This window comes from Mytilus galloprovincialis, chromosome 12 (genome assembly GCF_965363235.1).
Source record: "Mytilus galloprovincialis chromosome 12, xbMytGall1.hap1.1, whole genome shotgun sequence".
NCBI classification, from domain to species: domain Eukaryota; kingdom Metazoa; phylum Mollusca; class Bivalvia; order Mytilida; family Mytilidae; genus Mytilus; species Mytilus galloprovincialis.
The window spans coordinates 21,016,230-21,034,990 of record NC_134849.1 but is presented as its reverse complement, the minus strand read 5'-3'; positions in this window follow the sequence as shown (position 1 = coordinate 21,034,990).

The following is an 18,761-nucleotide window of genomic DNA, read 5'->3' as shown; positions in this document are numbered from 1 at the left end:
ATATATATTCTATGTTTTGTTGTGTATAAATGATGAGAAACGTGAAAATCCAGTCGATAAATACTGGAATCAACTAAGTTTACAACATGTTACATATACAATAGTGTTATCATATATTAATGTAAGTTTATCTTTTCCTAACATGAAAGAAATAAAACGTTTTGTTATTTCCTGTGACATCTTTAAATTTGACAATTGTTTAACAGACACTGACAGTGAATAAATGTCGCAGATTGTAGGATCTGCTTACCCTTCCGGAGCACCCCAAGTTTTTTGTGTTTTATGTACTATTGTTGGTAGTTTTTCTTTTTTTGCCAAATCATTGTTTATTTTATTCCTGTGGTAATTTTCGCCTGTCTTTGCTAGATATATGGGAAGCGTGAATATGAGTACAAACCTATGTATTTAAGAATGCTAAGGAGCTTGAGAGTTTAACTATTTTACAGATACTTTCAGAACTTCTTTTGAAATTTTTCTGATGATTTGTCCTCATTTTCATGGTTCAGTGACTCAAAATTAAAACAAAAAGGATATACTTTTTTATATTAATATTTAGTAATTTGAATTGGTAACTATACTTGACGTATTAAAAAGTTTCAGTCGGATAGGCTTCAACTGAACTTGACATTATGTCATGGTTCATTGATTATAGATCATGGATTATGGATGGTAATGAGGTTTTGTCGTCTTTCTCAGTTGCCATTTTTTACATGTAAAAGTTGGTTATGGGTCAGTGTAAATTAAACCACGTTTTCATGTATTAACATTTGCAAATATAATGTCAATCGAGATTGAGTGTCTTACTCTATGTTATAGTGTATTGAATACAAATATATAGAAGCCTGCTGAATTTTGTTATTATGTTAGTTAGTAGAACCACTGATGAATAGTCTGTTACATTTGGTATTGTTTTGAGCTCTGTATTTTTTCAGGTACCATTCAGTTTCAACATTTGCATTGTTCTATTAAAACAACATTTGATGTTAGGCATCGTGAAAAATCCATAGATTCTAACAAATATAATGTTTACTCTCATTAATGAATTATCAGTGGTTCTACTAACTAACATAATAACAAAATTCAGCATAAAAATTATTCTTCAAGCGAAGCAAACTTTTGACGTCAGACACGCGAATCAATGAATGTGTTTTTAGTTGGATGTTTTTTGTGTTCTGTTAAATTGTTCCTTTTAAAATTGTTACACGATGATGACTGCTGTATCAATATTTTGACTATTTTATTTATAATGTCTCTTTAGTTCACGCGTCATTGTAAATATAACGGAATATGATGAGTCTGTCATTAAAGTGAGAGGTTTAGCGTTTTAAAACCAGGTTTAATCCACCATTTTCTACATTTGAAAATGCCTGTACCAAATCAGGAATATGACAGTTCTTGTCCATTTGTTTTTGATGTGTTCTGTCATTTGATTTTGCCATGTTATTATGGACTTTCCGATTGGATTCTCCTCTGAGTGCAGTATTTTTGTGATTGTACATCAAAGGAGAGACATATGCTGAACAGGAAAACACTTTTTATTATAATTTTTTTTCATCTTTAAACAATATGATATTTTAATAAGTCAAATTGTATCCACTTATTTCACAATAGATTAATTATATTTATCTACAGATTGTTAATATAAATTTCTATGAATAATTTAAACGACCCTATTATGTTTTCTTCGAGTAAACAATTAACTTACGTAACACCAGAAAAATGTCAGTAGCATTTCCTTCTTGAAGGATTTAAAACAATTTACTAACTTAATATTCCTTTCCGCAATCCCTCCCTGTTATTGGAATACTAAATTACACATAACTCATGCATCGGCTGTAGTAGATGACGTAACATAAGTGTCCAATATCTATATATGTAAGTGTAACACTACAATCATGTACTTTATCAAAGTATTTTTTCATAGCTAGAATGGAAATACTCTATAGTGTGTTTTACGTACTTCTAATTAATTCTTTGCAATCAGTGTTTGGTAAGTAAATATATCAAACTTATTTTAATCATAGAAAACTAAATTAGAAAATAATAAATTGACCTTCTCCTTGTGACCTCTTTATTGCTGTGCATATTAAGATATTTGGGATTATGGCATTTCTTATAACTTCTCAATTCATAGAATTACACATATCTTATCAATACATTATTTAGTTATCCATATATAATCTGCCCCGGATAGAAATATACCTTATGCTAGTGGACGTATACATGTACATGAATCAGACTCTAACAAAACGAAATAAAAGATAAACTTTGGTATGTGTTGTAATGTTCTTACAATTGTAATTTTACAGACTTTTCGTATGTAGTTTTTCTCATACCAAAATAGTTTACCAGGAGTATTGATATTCGTTTGCATTAGGTCTATATCTACGAAGCCAATATCATGCATATTTGTTTTTAGTACTACAGCAGTAGAAGAAGGCAAAGAAGTATTAAACTCCACATAACGTAACAGTCACATTAGATTGGACAAAAATAAATTTATTAATTTTAAAAGGCCGGTTGACAGGGTAAGCTTCAATGAGAATATCTAAAATTAATTGATCATACAATGCTTTGTATATCGTCTGACCATTTCATTAAGTATTTTACTAGACCCAAACATTTAGTTTTTAGTCTTAAAGTTACTTTTATCATGTACGTATTAGTTTAATTCCTGTCATGCCTCTTATGAACCTGACTGCAGTCAACAAAAATGGTAATATTAAAAACAATTAACCTTTTTATAAATAATCTGAAATATGTGTAGAGTTGTTTATTAATGTTTTGTAAAGTTTATACTAGATGGAAATCTTCTTTTAAAAATCACCCTTTTTGAAATGTAACACAATGTAATTTTATAACAAATCAAGCACAGGGTGTTCCTTTGAATTTCATAATACGTTTAGATAACAATTCAATCAGATATTTAAAGGTGTATGGGATTGCATTCCAGTAAATGCTTTTTTGGATTTTACCACCGCTTATTTGTTAAAATCTCACCACAAGATTAAATGGGAATACAATTCAAAGGAGGGGCGAAAGATACCAGAGGGACAGTCAAACTCATAGATCGAAAATAAACTGACAACACCATGGTTCTTAAAAAAATACAAAGAGGCAAGTAGTAGAACAAAGTGCACATCATAAGTGAGTGAGAATAAACATGAAGTAATTGTTCAGTAATAAAAAAAATACAGGTATATGCCGAATCTTCCTATCTAGTTATATATAAATACCACAATTACACTACATAGTGTTAAGGGATTAGAAAGCTTAACGCATTAATAAGTAGCTGGCTGATACATTTTTATACGTTTAAAATAAATTGTAATGTATGCTGTCAATACTTTTGAACAAAACGACAAACAGAAATCAAACATCCATCTATAAAGCAACATACAGTTTTATTTAAAAACATGTATTAATTCAATGTGTCAATCTTTTGATCGTTCTGTGTCTATAAGTTTGTATACGGAAAAACAAAAACCAACATTCAAGCAATCATCATATGAGCTGCGTCAGATAGACATCGTTCTTATGCAAATACACCTATATACATACTTCTATAAGACTTTGATCGATTTTGTAATTTTAAAATACGAAATAAAAGATGAATTTGGTCTGTTTTGTAGGGTCAACTTTTACAACAGTTTCACACTTTTAATAAAGGTTTTTCAAACCGAATTAGATGAATTTAACATTGCAATATAAGCGGGAGTTTGGATAGAATTAAAATCTGTTTCCACCCAACATTGTTTCTCAAGATATCCTGTACCAATTCAGGAATATGACAGTTGTTATCAAATAGTTCGTTTTTATGTTGGTGTTTGCTTTGTTTCAGTTCAATGTTTCTATTGTTCCGTTGTTTTCCTCTTATAGTAGATAGGTTTACTTCGGTTTTAGTTTGTTAACCGGATTTGTCTTCGCTTAAACGATGTATGACTATTGAACAGCGGTATGCTGCTGTTGCCTTTATTTAACAGAAAGTTTAATACTCATTTGCATTTTCTGTCCGATGCAGCTCATGTATAAACAATAAAAGGACAAGAAAAACATTCAGATTTGGCATGAATAGTTTATTTCGAATATTGTCGACCATTTAACAATCAAAGCGTACACAAAGATCACACACAATAGTATACACATACGTAGAAGAAAGTACTGACACATTGACATGCACAATAATAATAATAATAACATACAATTAGAAAAGTCTGCTCAAAGAAAAAGAACGCCAGTACTAATTTTACTAACAAGTCATTCTGCCACTTTACACTCTACTATCGGTTGCTGTACCTAATAGAAAATTACACTACTTTAATATATAGGTATAAATATTAACCGGCATCTTTTTAATTGGACTTATAAATCTAGTTAGAGAGTTTAAACCTTAGTGTTAGTAGAATTCGTATGATCTTGAATGTAAAGTACAGTTGGCACTTGCTCTATAATTTCAGGAAATGATTCTTTGAACATTGCCGTTAACAAAAACGCAACACAAGTTTCAACACGGAATAATAACGTTTTAAGATTTGGACCTAGGAATGCTAATAATGGAAAGAGAAATCAGGATGGAAATAACGGTGACTGTACGCACACTGCTGATAGAGATCCTGTTAAATGGTGGACAGTAGATTTTGGAAATATGTATACCATCGAAAGCGTTCACATCTTTGCAAGAACAGATTGCTGTCGTGAGCCTATTGATATAATTTATTTGTAATGTGTTCAACAGTTTAAAAAACCTTTTTCTTTGTTGAACAAACTTTTATTCCTTTTAAGTTCGTGCATGACAATTCCTGAATACTGTTTCCTCCGATTTTACTATGATGATCATCAACATGTTGAGCAAGGTGGCTCATGCAAGTGACCAAGGAGCATCTTCCCCTTCCAAAGCAACTGATATTAGGCTCGTTTTGCTTATTATTTTCTTATCTTCGCAGACTATTTACTGTCTTTTAATCGTAGTTTATTTTGCCTTTGTGCTTTGAATTTTTTTATTTTTATAGTCTTCCTTGGTACCTTCCATCTTTTTACCATTTTTTTAACCTTTGTTTGATGTTGTTTTGTGTATGTTTATACTCGTCAACCTGTTTGTTGTCTGCATGTACTCCACAGACTTGTATTGTAAACCCTTGATTAAATCGAGGAAAGCGTGTATGTCTCTATTGATATCCTATATTCGTGGCTTAGATAATATAAATTACATGAATATTTGAAATGTACATACATTTTTTAGTTTATTTATTTATGTTTTGACACACATTACTTACCTTTTTAGCACTTCTCTGTAGTACTGCGCTCAGGTTTTGAGTCAGGTAAAGGTTATTTTGTCAATATTTTTATGTAAGTGTTCCAATATGTAATGAATCATGTACCACAATTCTCTCAGATATAAAAACAAGTAAACATGATAAATCACAAATGATATGAATTGTATTTCAGATGAAAGACACAGCGACTTTGAAATACGAATACAAAATACATCTGATTGGAATAGTGAGTTTAGTCTTTGCTATGAGCAAATTGGACAGGCACCTACTGAATTGTATGTAAACTGTACAGACCACCTACCAGGAAAATATTTGACAGTATATAAAAAAGATGATTATCACCATTATCCTTTGACATTGTGTGAAGTAGAGGTCTATGAAAATGGAGTTCCTGGAAAAACAGTTAATACAAATAATTTGAAGCCAACAACTGAAATAACCAATATTACAAATCGAATACGACAAATGACTACCAATACCCGCAATAACTTCGATATCCAACCAACAGGTATAACATAGCGTTATAAATATTAATTTAAAATCTGACTGTACGACCCTGTTGTATTCAAACTCATTCCTGAAATAGCTTTCATAAAACAGACTAGGTCTCATTTGTTTTGTTTTGTTTTAAATTTTATTTAGGAAGGAGTTTATGATTCCTATATCTCTTCATTCATGTTTAGAAGGTTCAACCACAGTTAAGGTGTATCCATTGAATACAGCAAATTTTGTGGGGTTTTAATTTAATGATTTTTTTTTCAATTCAAAATAAAATAGAATAACACTTTATAGATATTTTTTTAGCATTGTTCTAGACCCTCTTTCTCATAGACGCTCAAAGCCACATATTTGGAAGGAAATAATGTATAAGTACCGAAACAGATTTTGGAATGAATGGGTGGCTCCATTGTTAAATAATGGATTGCTTGCTTGATTAACTGATGGTTTATTGTCCAATGGAAAGTATTTTATGCAAATTCTAGATAAGAGAAAATTATCAACAAACTAAATTTGTCTTCTAACAAAGAAAAAAATTTCAACAGCAAATCTTTATGAATGTATATTGCATATTGGCAGATATTTAGTTTGCGCGGCTTATGCCCTATATGCATTGTTGTTAAAACTCAAAATCATAAAACAATGTGCATTTTTTTCTTTCAGAAAACATGAATATGTGTCTCTGCAAGCGATCGGCCAATGACAATTATCAACAACAAAACCACAACTACTCAAAAGAAGAAAGACAGTTCCTGATAAATGAAAGGATTAAAATACTAGAAAAAGAACTAAAAATTGACAAATCGAAATTGTCAAGTACGAGAAGAAGGAATACATGCGCAGAAGATGATCGAAGGTCCTCTCGACACTTAGGAACTCTGGGAATAATTGTACTTGTTTCTATCACGGGATGCATTGTTTTGAGTGACTTAGTTGATCTGATAGGATATATAAACAGACCACGTTGTAGATGGTGTATGCGAAAAACAAAAAAGAAAAAATGAGATTGAATACTTATTATCATGTTTTAAACACAAGATGGTTGTAAACTTTTCTACAGTAATAGATAAATGAAGGAAAATAAATGTTTGTAATAATTCTTCAACTTGTTCAATATTTCAACATACCATAATTAAAACAGACTAGTTCCTTTGCATGGATGTAATATTCAAAGCACGTTTAATATTTTGGTCATTTTTGGTATTGAATGACATTTCAAAATAATTAATGTAGAACACTTTTTGACATACAATTTAAAATAACAAATTTGAAAATAGGACGGTACATTTTGGTCCTTATTGCTCTTCAACTTCGTACTTTATTTGGACTTTTAAACTTTTTTAGATTAGAGCGTCACTGATGAGACTTTTGTAGACGAAACGAGCGTCTGGCGTATATACAAAATTTAGTCCTTGTATCTATGATGAGTTTATTTGCATGTTTCACAGAATTTAAGTACCTATTTTGTTACGCACAAAGATCTGGGAACTAATTATCTTTCATGTACAATCAAAGATGCTAGTATTTTGGTTTTATCAGTACAAAACACCATAGGATGTTGTTGTGACATGCAATGACTGCCATATTATTTGAAATTCAGATATAAAATTGTGTGACTGCTTAAAAGAGGCAAGAAAGATACCAAAGGGACTGTAAAACTCATAAATCTAAAATAAACTGACAACGCCATGGCTAAAAATGAAAAAGACAAATAAACAAACAATAGTACACATGACACAACATAGAAAACTAAAGAATAAACAACACGAACCCCACCGAAAAACTAGGGGTGATATCAGGTGCTCCGGAAGGGTAAGCAGATTCTGCTTCACATGTGACACCATTCGGGTTTCTTATGTGATAACAAATCCGGTAAATAGTCAAATTCGGTGGGTCACAGTCATGAAAGGGAAGGGGATTGTAGTTACGACGTAAAAAACATATCCGATATCATTTGTGAAACGGTTATTCCATAACGGTCCACCAACTCGTGATGGCGTCCGTAAAATTTACGAAGGGATGATTTCAACTTCACCATTTGGAACTCTTGGTTTAATAGCTTCCTTGTGAGCAGCAACCCTCTATCAAGAAATGCAAGCACGGGAATATCGTATCAATTTGGAGATATATACCCCGTATGCAGGTGCTGCTGGCATGTTGCTACTTAGAAATGGAAAATTCACAATTGTAAAGCTGAAATCATCTCTTTTGTCGTAAAGTTTTGTTTTCACACGACCCTCATTGCCAATTTCTAGATGTAAGTCAAGATATGAGGCCGACTTAACTGTATCTGTAGTATCCTTTATCTCTAGTTCGATAGGATAGATGCGTTCCACATAGTCACCAAATTTTGAATTATTTAGTGAAAGAACATCATCTATATAGCGGAAAGTAGAGTTAAAGGATATTGCTAACTTCTTATCTTTCTTCCTAAGAAGTTTCTGAATGAAGTCAGCCTCATAATGATAAAGAAACAAGTCGGCAAGTCGAGGTGCACAGTTTGTTCTCATTGGAATTCAGACAGTCTGTTGAAAAACACGTCCTCCGAACGTAACAAATATGTTGTCAATCAAGAAATCAAGGATCTTGATAATATCAGTTTCAGAGTGATCCTTTACCAAGTAGGATGTATCCCTCCCTAAGACAAGATACTTGTATTTACGTTGGCCATTCTTTTTTATGAGGCAAAGCAATACCAACTCTTTCAATTTGTCTCTTAGTTTGGAATGTGGAATATATTTGTGTAAAGAGTAGAAAAGTCAAATGTTTTAATACTGTTACAATATGCAAGAGAGTAGATTGTATGTACTCTAAAAGATCTTTGGAATTTTTAAGTATCCACATCTGATGCACGCCACCTCTAGAATAGGCAGTTTCACAATAACTTTGAATCCCGTCTTTGATTGCTGATAAAATAGATGTTCATAATTTAGAAAAATGTTTCGTGGAGCACTTGGAAGACCCAGCAATATACCGTTGTTTGTAAGGACACTTATGTAGTTTAGGTATCCAATACAGTGATGGAAGATCCAATTCTTCATCTTTGGTTGAAATTCCAAAGGAACATAGAACAGACCTATGATTATCCATGATTTCCTCTTTGGTAAGTGCCGTGAGGGTATATGTTTAGTTTCCAAGTGAATTGTCAATACCTAATTCGTTTATCAAGCACTTAATGTAATGAGTTTTACACACAAAAACGATGTTGTTTGGGGCTTTATCTGCGGAGACAACAACATATTTGTCATGGAGGTAGGATAGGTGTTTTGCAACATTTGGGTCTTTAAAGATTGACGTAGCATGGGCATTGATAGACCCATTCAATTTCGTAATTCTGATTTGTATCAACGACCTCACTGCCTTAATCCATTCGGAAAGAGTGTCTACGTCTTCCTTCTCGCGCTTAGCCCGTTGCCTGGCATAATCCTCGACTGAATCCATCAAAATTTTAAAGTTGTATTTCCAATTGATGGATTTAGGCTCACGATATTTCGGACCTTTCGATAGCATATTTCGTAGAGAAGTGTTATTAACAATGTTGAGGTCAACGGTATTAACGTGGCCAGCAGGATTATATGTGAATTGGGAACTAGCACAAGTGCAATCAGGAGGTTTAGACTTGAAGTCGTCAATATCGAGATCCTGCAAAACGTGTTTGTAATTGAAAATTATAGTTGCAATAGGTTTGGTATAGGTATAAGAAATGATTGGTACAGACTGGTCTTTGAAATAAGGAGGTATTTTCGATTGAGCTAATTTGTGATGAAGGATATTGCCTAAGCTGACGCCATCGAGACCTTTGTTGGCAAAGGAAAGATTAAGGAAAGATGTTTTTCTCTTTTTCATCTTTTCCAATGCGGACTGGCCTGACAAGTCTGTGACTTGCAATATCCGAAATTATAGCTTCCAGTTGGTTTTGGTTTGAATGAGGGTTTGTAACAGTGGATTCCAAACATAAATTGAACAGATAATGAAGTTTTGAAAGGGGTAATGAATAAAGTTTCGTGCGAATGCGATGAATACCTAACGGCTTTTGTATACATGTCAGCAAGTCATTAAATAGAGACATCATGCAGAGAAGGTGAGGTATAACGATGACCATGACTGCGTCTACGTCGAGGAGTCGAGTTGAAAATATTCATCACATTCACCGAGTTACACGAAGGACTAGATAGAATACCTATACCATCAATTTTGTCTTTGCAACCATAAGGTGTCGCAGTTCCCAATTGTCTAATCCAGTAGTCCTCTTTTTGTCTACGGAGAGTCGTTGAAAGATAAGGATTATTAGAGCTATGGTATATCTTTTCGATAAAGCGAACTGTCATAGAAACGATGGAATGATCGGGCTGATTGAAATGCTGGTATAGAATGTCGTTAGCATTGAGGTTAATGTCTGATCTATGACCATACATAGGTTTGTTCAGCCTTCCTTTCGTTTCACCGACGTATACCAATCCGCAAAGGTTGCACTCTAATCCATTGACGACAGCTGCTGTAATTAAAATTGCACAAGTTTTGCAGCCTTTGGTCTCACATCTCGAAATGCGACAGTGTTGTACTGTGTCATCAAAAACCAAAATGTCTTTAAGGAGAACAAGGAGAACTGAACATGGCTGTATATGTGTAACATTGCTATTGTCACTAGGATGATGATCTGAATGAGTCATGTTTGAGATATTTGTCATGTCTGGTTATGAGGGGACACCTGTCGTATCAGATGACACCGTTTCCATGAAAGTAGGGGAATGTAACACCTAAACCAGTGAGGTGATAAATAATAAGCTTTCCTTATAATAAACAGCTGCGACAATGAGCATGATACGCCATAATTCTGCATTTTGATATTGTTTCAAAATTAGGAAGAAGTATGTAGAAGGATTTCAGGTGGTACCCAACACCTTGACTAAAATAAATTTGGCTCGTTTAATTTTCATAAAAATTTTGACAAAATATTTACTTTGACCCTTTGAAAAAAATATTAAAATATCCAAAAAAATTGAACCAATCACTTTCTCGGAAAAAAAATGATTGGATACACAGCAGTTTAACAAACACTAATGTTTGAGCATTGAGAAGCTTAATATTTCCTGAACAATACAACGTGATTAAAAAGTCTAGCCTATTTTACAGAGTTGTCTCCCTGTAGTGTTAGGTACCACATCAATTTGAAGCAAATACAATGGATTCGAAGGAAAAAGATAAGGCTACTCTTAGACGTAAACAAATTGGGCCAACTATGACGGTTAAATGTCCATTGACTTCTGAATAACAAACTAGAAGAAAAAAAAACAACATAAAAGCCAAGAAATAAGTAATTGATACAAAGTATTTACTGTTTCCTTTACTTTTACAATGTATAAATTGTGACTTGGATTGAGAAGGTCTCATTGGCACTCATACCACATCTTCCTATATCTATGAATGTCGCGTAACTCTGAAACGACAAACAAGCAGATTTAAAAAGAAAATAGCAAGAAGGAGCTTTTATCATTCACAACAATATTAATGATGTACAGCGATCCATGCATAGTGGTGTTAATATTGGATATATGAAAAATTGTCTAAATTCTAAAAGTTTAAGTCCAATATCAACTGTGGAACGACATAGGCAAAAATATATAAAAAAAAGAAAGAAAAAGGTCTTCCTTCAATCCATGTTTAAAAGAAGCATGATAATGAGTTATGTACAGCTAATGTTTGTTAGCGTACGAAGAGTTGACGAACTGACAGATAGACTTTATATATTATAATTCGTACGCCACGTCTACGACTGACATACGATAATACATCCTTAATTATCTATATAAATAAAAATTGTTTTAAGATTATGTATAATTATTATTTGAACTTTTTCTGGCGTACTAAATTATAATCCTGGTACCTTTGATAACTATTTCTAATTCCAATTCATCTTTTTTCAAATGTCTGTACAGCTGTCAAACATATAACTATACACAGTAATTGTTTGGGATTTACGACAAGTCAGACACTCAAATCAATGAATGTGTTCGTAGATAGTAGATGTGTTTGTGTTCTGTTAAATTGTTCTTTTAAAATTGTTATACGATGATGACTGATGTACCCATATTTTGACTTTTGACATATTGTGTCTGTTTATTTAACGCATCAATGTAAATATAACGGAATTTGATGAGACTGTCATTAAAGTGAGAGGGTTAGCGTTATAGAACCAGGTTTAATCCACCATTTTCTACATTTGAAAAAGCCTGTACCAATTCAGGAATATGACAGTTCTTGTCCATTCGTTTTTGATACGTTTTGTTATTTGATTTTGCCATGTGATTATGGACTTTCCGATTTTCCTCTAAGTTCAGTATTTTTGTGATTTTACTTTTTAATATATCAAAAGATAAAATAACGAAAATAACGATCTCAAAGGAATATTACAAACGGAAAATTCGTTATCAAATTGCAAAATAAAAAGCTCAAACACATCATACGAACAACTGTCATATTCCTGACTGGGTACAGACATTTTTTAATATAGAAAATGGTGGATGGAACCTGGTTTTATACCACGTCTTAATTCTGATTTACCATGTACGTCGTCTGGGTTTTTAAGTTCCAAACATGGCCTATTCACGAAAACGCCTGTTTTGCTGAGTGAATTTGCATTGCTACAAGACGTGTCAAGGTATTTGTTCATCAAACGTTCATGTATTCAGTTATGATGTTGTTCTGGAACTCATTCGTCATTTATTCTTCATTTGATCATCATTTTATATTGTTAACGTTTCATTGCGTACATCGCTTTATGTGCGCCAGTTTTAGGAGTTTTATACAGGACAGTGTAGGAATCCGTGTTACTTTCCCCTCTCTTCTGAGTGACGTAATACTGCTCAGCGATTCGTGTGCACAACTACAAGGAACATTCATCGGACACGTTGTGACCTGCGATTACACGATTTAATTCAAGACAGACGTGTGCAAGAATATTCATACTTTTATTATTATAAAGAACTTTAACAGCTTTATATATCCACTGGGGTAAAGCTGATGACCGTAACTGCATTCACGGTCATCCCAAGATGTCGGATGAAAAATTAGGTCAGTTTCTGTATTGTCTGTTAAAGTGTTTCTATATCATTTTCTTTACAAATCATACATTGAAACGATGTAAATTTATAAAAGAATCACTCGGAAATCACTAATTACTTCTGAGAAATGTGCATGAAACGGGAAATTCGATTTGAAAAAATCGCCAAGATGACCGTAAATCACAATCGAGATGACCGTAACAGAATCAGCGATTCATAACAAGGTTGACCGTAACTGCTTTTAAGATGACCGTAATTTGTAAATGATGACCGTAACTTTTAATGGATGACCCTCAATTCTAAGAAATGTCCGTATTTATATAACTATCTTTTTGTATCAAATGATTAATCGTGTTGGTATACGCATATTAATATGAGAGTTTTATCCTATAGGTAGAAGAAAATAAGACGTGCTTCAAATGCAAAGATTACCATATGTATCTTTTTTTTACAGTAGAGGGTTTAAATTTTAAAATGAATTTGACAAAAGACGTGAATGAACAGGAAGGACATGCTACAAAAGCGCGATAAAATGACACCTTACAAGCATAATGAAAAAATGCGGTGCACAGCCTTCAACTGCTCGACAAAAGATTTTTTGTTTGTTTCTGGGATTCCTTTTAATGACATATAATAAATACACATTTTTAAAAATGCCAAAAAATTGCATGTACACCCATTGATATTATATCGTCTTTCATTTTGTCGTGCAAATAAAATAACAGAAATATTTTGAAAATATCATTCGAATAAACTAGTGAAGGTGAGCTCCAGCAAAGTAGATCCTTAAAATAGTATTGTACGAAAAGCGTATCACAAGGCGGAACGTTGTCAATTTGTATATATACAGAAATGTTATTCATACAGTCAGGATTCTACTTCTTCAAAATTATCTCCCCATTACGCCAGTTCATTCTCACAATCGTAGAAATGGAAGCTATTGTAGGGGTGACGCTCTGCCAATTTTGCTCTTGAAAACTGATAAATTTATCCACATAGCACCATTACGATCGATCGTTATATGTCAGTTATATTTTAAAAGACAAAAGTATCTACTAGCTAATGAGCATTAGTTAATGATCTTGTCTGCATTGATTCAACTTAAAATATTGTCCGTTCGAATGTCAGATGGAATTTTTGAAAATTCTTAAGCATTTAAAAAAATTCTAATTAAATATTTCGTGGACTTAACATTTTCAGAGGTTGAAGATTATAAACCCTAGTTATCACACACAAGAAAATCATATTTTTTCGAAGATATCCATTTTCATCATCCAAATTAAAAGACTGTCGTCAAGTACTTTTAGAAAAAATAGCTAATCGAATACACCTACTCTGTTTTTGTGATTCATTAGATACATGTAGTTATCTCACTTGAATCATATATTTCATCTTTTCGTACTGTCATTTTTTTACGTTATAAAATCAACTTGTAGCTTTGATATATAATAATGACAGAATCTGAAGCGAGATGCTATATAAAATACTCTTGCTTTGTACTTTTTAAAGACAAAATATACACCCAAACATGCCCTAACATAAAAAGGTGCACTCGATTTTTCTCTTTTCGATACAATCGTTACCTGTTTTGGGGAATTTTTTCTTGATTCACATAATGGAAGGGCAGACACGAAAATTTCTGAACTAAAAGATTGATATGTTCTCCGTCCGTGATAAAAAAAAATCGGAGTATATGCATTTTCTACATCCAACTTATAGATACTATATATAAAAAAGAAGATGTGGTATTATTGCCAATGTGACAACTATCCAGAAAAGACCAAAATGACACAAACATTAACAACTATAGCTATAGGTAACCGTAAGGTCATGAGCAAAGCCCATACCGCATAGTCAGCTATAAAAGGCCCCGATGTCGTCGACTTGATATCTTATTGTTTTGCATTACTATGTAATAGATACATTGAAAACTTATGCAAATGGTGTTTTTAAAATAAGAAAATTGTCGTTTTATTTGTTCCAATTAACTTTTTAAAATTTTGTTACTATATCAAACATTACAGTTAACATTTATCGCTTTCTCGTTAAACACAGAGCTTCGATTCTTTTGCTCTATTTCAAAAGTGTTTCCGCCTGCATATATCAAGACAAATTAAGATTTTAATCTGTTTCCTCTGGAACCATACACATGGGCTCGATTACCAAATATTCGTATGTATTATTAATGTTTTTAATGCTCCATTTATTGGCATTATGTTTTTCTGGTCTGTGCGTACGTTCGTCCGTTCGTCTGTTTGTTTGTCCGTTTGTCCAGCTTCAAGTTAAATAAAATTGAAACTTAGTACACATTTTCCCTATGGTATGATCTTTTTAATTCTAATGCCAAATTCCAGTTTTATCCCATTTTCATAGTCCACTAAACATAGAAAATGATAGTGTAGATGAGGCATCCGTGTACTAGGGACACATTCATGTTTCTTCAAATTTTCGTCGTATCGCTGTCAATTTGTGTTAAAATTTTAACGTCGATATCAATAAATATTTCATTGTTTACGAGAAATATGCAATTTACTATCATTGTTATAAATCCTAAATATGGCCAATTATATTATAGTTTAAAAAAAGAAATTTATGAAACATATTTATATCCGCTAACCGAGCCCCTATTGAGATCGACAAACTCAACAAAAAAGCTTTGAATACAATACGGATATTTCTTAGAATTGATGGTCATCCTATAAAAGTTACGGTCGTCCTATATAAATTACAGTCAGTCTTTGCAAATTATGGTCATCCTTTACAAGTTACGGTCATCATTTTACCAATCACGGTCATCCTTGTTTTATGTTACGGTCATCTTGAAAATATATTGATTATGATTTACGGTCATCTTAACGATTTTTTCAAATCGAATTTCCCGTTTCATGCACATTTCTCGGAAGTAATTAGTGATTTTCGAGTGATTCTTTTATAAATTTACATCGTTTCAATGTATGATTTGTAAAGAAAATGATATAGAAACACTTTAACAGACAATACAGAAACTGACCTAATTTTTCATCCGACATCTTGGGATGACCGTGAATGCAGTTACGGTCATCAGCTTTACCCCAGTGTATATCTACGAACTGTTTATCCGTATTTTTGATGGACTTTAATTATCATTGAACACATTGTAAAATTGTATTTATATTTGTATTTTCAGTTTTTCACCATTTGGATTGGTAGTGAAATAAAAGTCAGCTCCTGATTGTTTTATCTTTACGTAAACCCAGTAATCTTGGTTACACTCACTGGTCAGGACAGTACAGATGTTGTATTTGTTATTCTTATCGGATATTAATCAATGTCTTATCGGTTGTAGTTTTTATTTTTTATTTTTTATTCGTATGTAAAAGTAAAGACCACCCAATTCATTTATATACATCTAGTAACATAATTACAAACCTAATCTTGAATTATATTCATTTTTTTTTTTAATTTCTCGCGACGTCACTTTTGTGGTGCTGATACAGTCGTTTAACGGACAATTTGTTGTTCTGTTGCGCTTGTCGAAATTTACTATTGTATTGATAATTTGTGTTTTTGTCCTGAGTGTTCTTGCATTTATTTGTACAGTATTCCTGTCATGTAATGTTTTAATTTTGGTGATATATTAAACATTGCCATAAAAGCGCGAGGTTTGGTTTGGCTTGCCACAAAACCAGGTTCAACCCATTATTTTTTCTTCTTAAAATGTCCTTTACCAAGTCAGGGAAATGGCAGTTGTTATCTTATAATTCGTGTCTATGTGTGTTGCATTGTGGTTAGTTTTTTGTTGCACTTCAGTGCTTTTGTTTTTTTAATTTCGTTGTTTTCTTCTTACAGTTGATGTGTTTCTCTCGATTTTTAGTATACATGTAACCCGGGTTTCTTTTCTATTAATATTCGACTATTGATATTATACATGTTATACACCTTTGTGCGTTATAAACACCTAAGAAAGAGATTGACATTTTGTTTAAGAATTTATTCCTACCATGCAAACACAAATTATGTATAATACATAAAATGAAAATAAGGCATTGTCGAAATAGTTGAAAAGTATAACATAGATACCCCAATGATGATTGTGGCCAAGTTTGGTTTAATTTGGTCCAGTAGTTTCAGAGGAGACGATTTTTGTAAAAGTTAACGACGACGACGACGGACGACGGACGCCAGGTGATGGGAAAAGCTCACTTGGCCCTTCGGGCCAGGTGAGCTAAAAATGGTTAAAAATTGACTATAAAGGGCAATAACTCCTATATGGGTCAACTGACCATTTCGGTCATGTTGACTTATTTTTAAATCTTACTTTGCTGAACATTATTGCTGTTTACAGTTTATTTCTATCTATAATAATTTTCCAGATGATTGTGGATAAGTTTGGATGAATTTGGCCCAGTTGTTTCAGTTGTAAAAGATTACTAAGATTTACGAAAAATGGTTAAAAATTGACTGTAAAGGGCAATAACTCCTAAAGGGGTCAACTGACAATATTCGGTCATGTTGACTTATTTGTAGATCTTGCTTTGCTGAACATAATGGCTGTTTACAGTTTATCTCTATCTATAATAATATACAAGATAATAACCAAAAACAGCAAAATTTCCTTAAAATTACCAATTCAGGGGCAGCAACCCAACAACAGGTTGTCATATTCATCTGAAAATTTCAGGGTAGATAGATCTTGACCTGATAAACAATTTTACCCCTGTCGGATTTGCTCTAAATGCTTTGGTTGTTAAGTTATAAGCCAAAAACTGCATTTTACCCATATATGTTCTTTTTTTAGCCGTGGCGGCCATCTCGGTTGGTTGGCCGGGTCACCGGACACATTTTTTAAACTAGATACCCCAAAGATAATTGTGGCCAAGTTTGGATAAATTTGGCCCAGTAGTTTCAGAGCAGAAGATTTTTGTAAAAGATTACTAAGATTTAAGAACAAGAGGCTCTCAAGAGCCTGAATCGCTCACCTGGTAAACAATGCCTTATTGAACATATTGAACCATGCCAGGCAAACATGTACAGCTAACAATTCTTCAATATTACAAATATATATGACTTACTGTTTATAAATAAAGAAAATGAGACCAAAACACAAACACTTAAAACTTAGCAATGGACTGTGAAAATGAGGTCAAGTTCAAATAAAACCTGCGTAACCGACATATAGATCATAAAATATTTTCATACACCAAATATAGTTGACCTAATGCATAAAGTATTAAAAAAATAGACCAAAACTAAAAAAGTTAACTTTGACCACTGAATTATAAAAATGAGGTCAAGGTTAGATGACACCTGTCAGCTAGACATGTACACCTTACAATCATTCTATACACCAATTTTAGTAGACCTATTGCATATAGTATAAGAAAAACAGACCAAAACACAAAAACTTAACTATAACCACTGAACCATGAAAATGAGGTCAAGGTGAGATGACACCTGCCAGTTGGACATGTACACTTTACAGTTTTACTAATATTAAGGAAAATATTTTCAAAAGGCTGAATGCAGTAATATTTCTTACCATCAAGTTACGGAAAGACTGTTTCCGGTCGGTCACACTAAAAACAACCCGGACGCATCCGAGAGCGCCGGAGAGAAATACAAGTTCTACCATGTATACACGTTTCCTTCTAATATAATATGCATACAAGAAGAGCGGCAGGACGTTATTTTTATTACATTATAGTTACAATAAAAGAATTTTAACAATAAAATTGTTATTGTTACATTATTAAATTGTTATTCTTTCGAATTTCTTCATTCATGATTTGGATTTATTCCACTGCTGAGAAGGGGCAAGGGGCTCCAATAACAGCAAAACAGTTAAATGATTTCATTAATAACAGTTAGGCATGGACCATTTAACCTGTAGGGGGACATGGTTTTTTTTCTGGTCAGAATATTTTCTATTTTTTTGGAAGTAGCACAACAA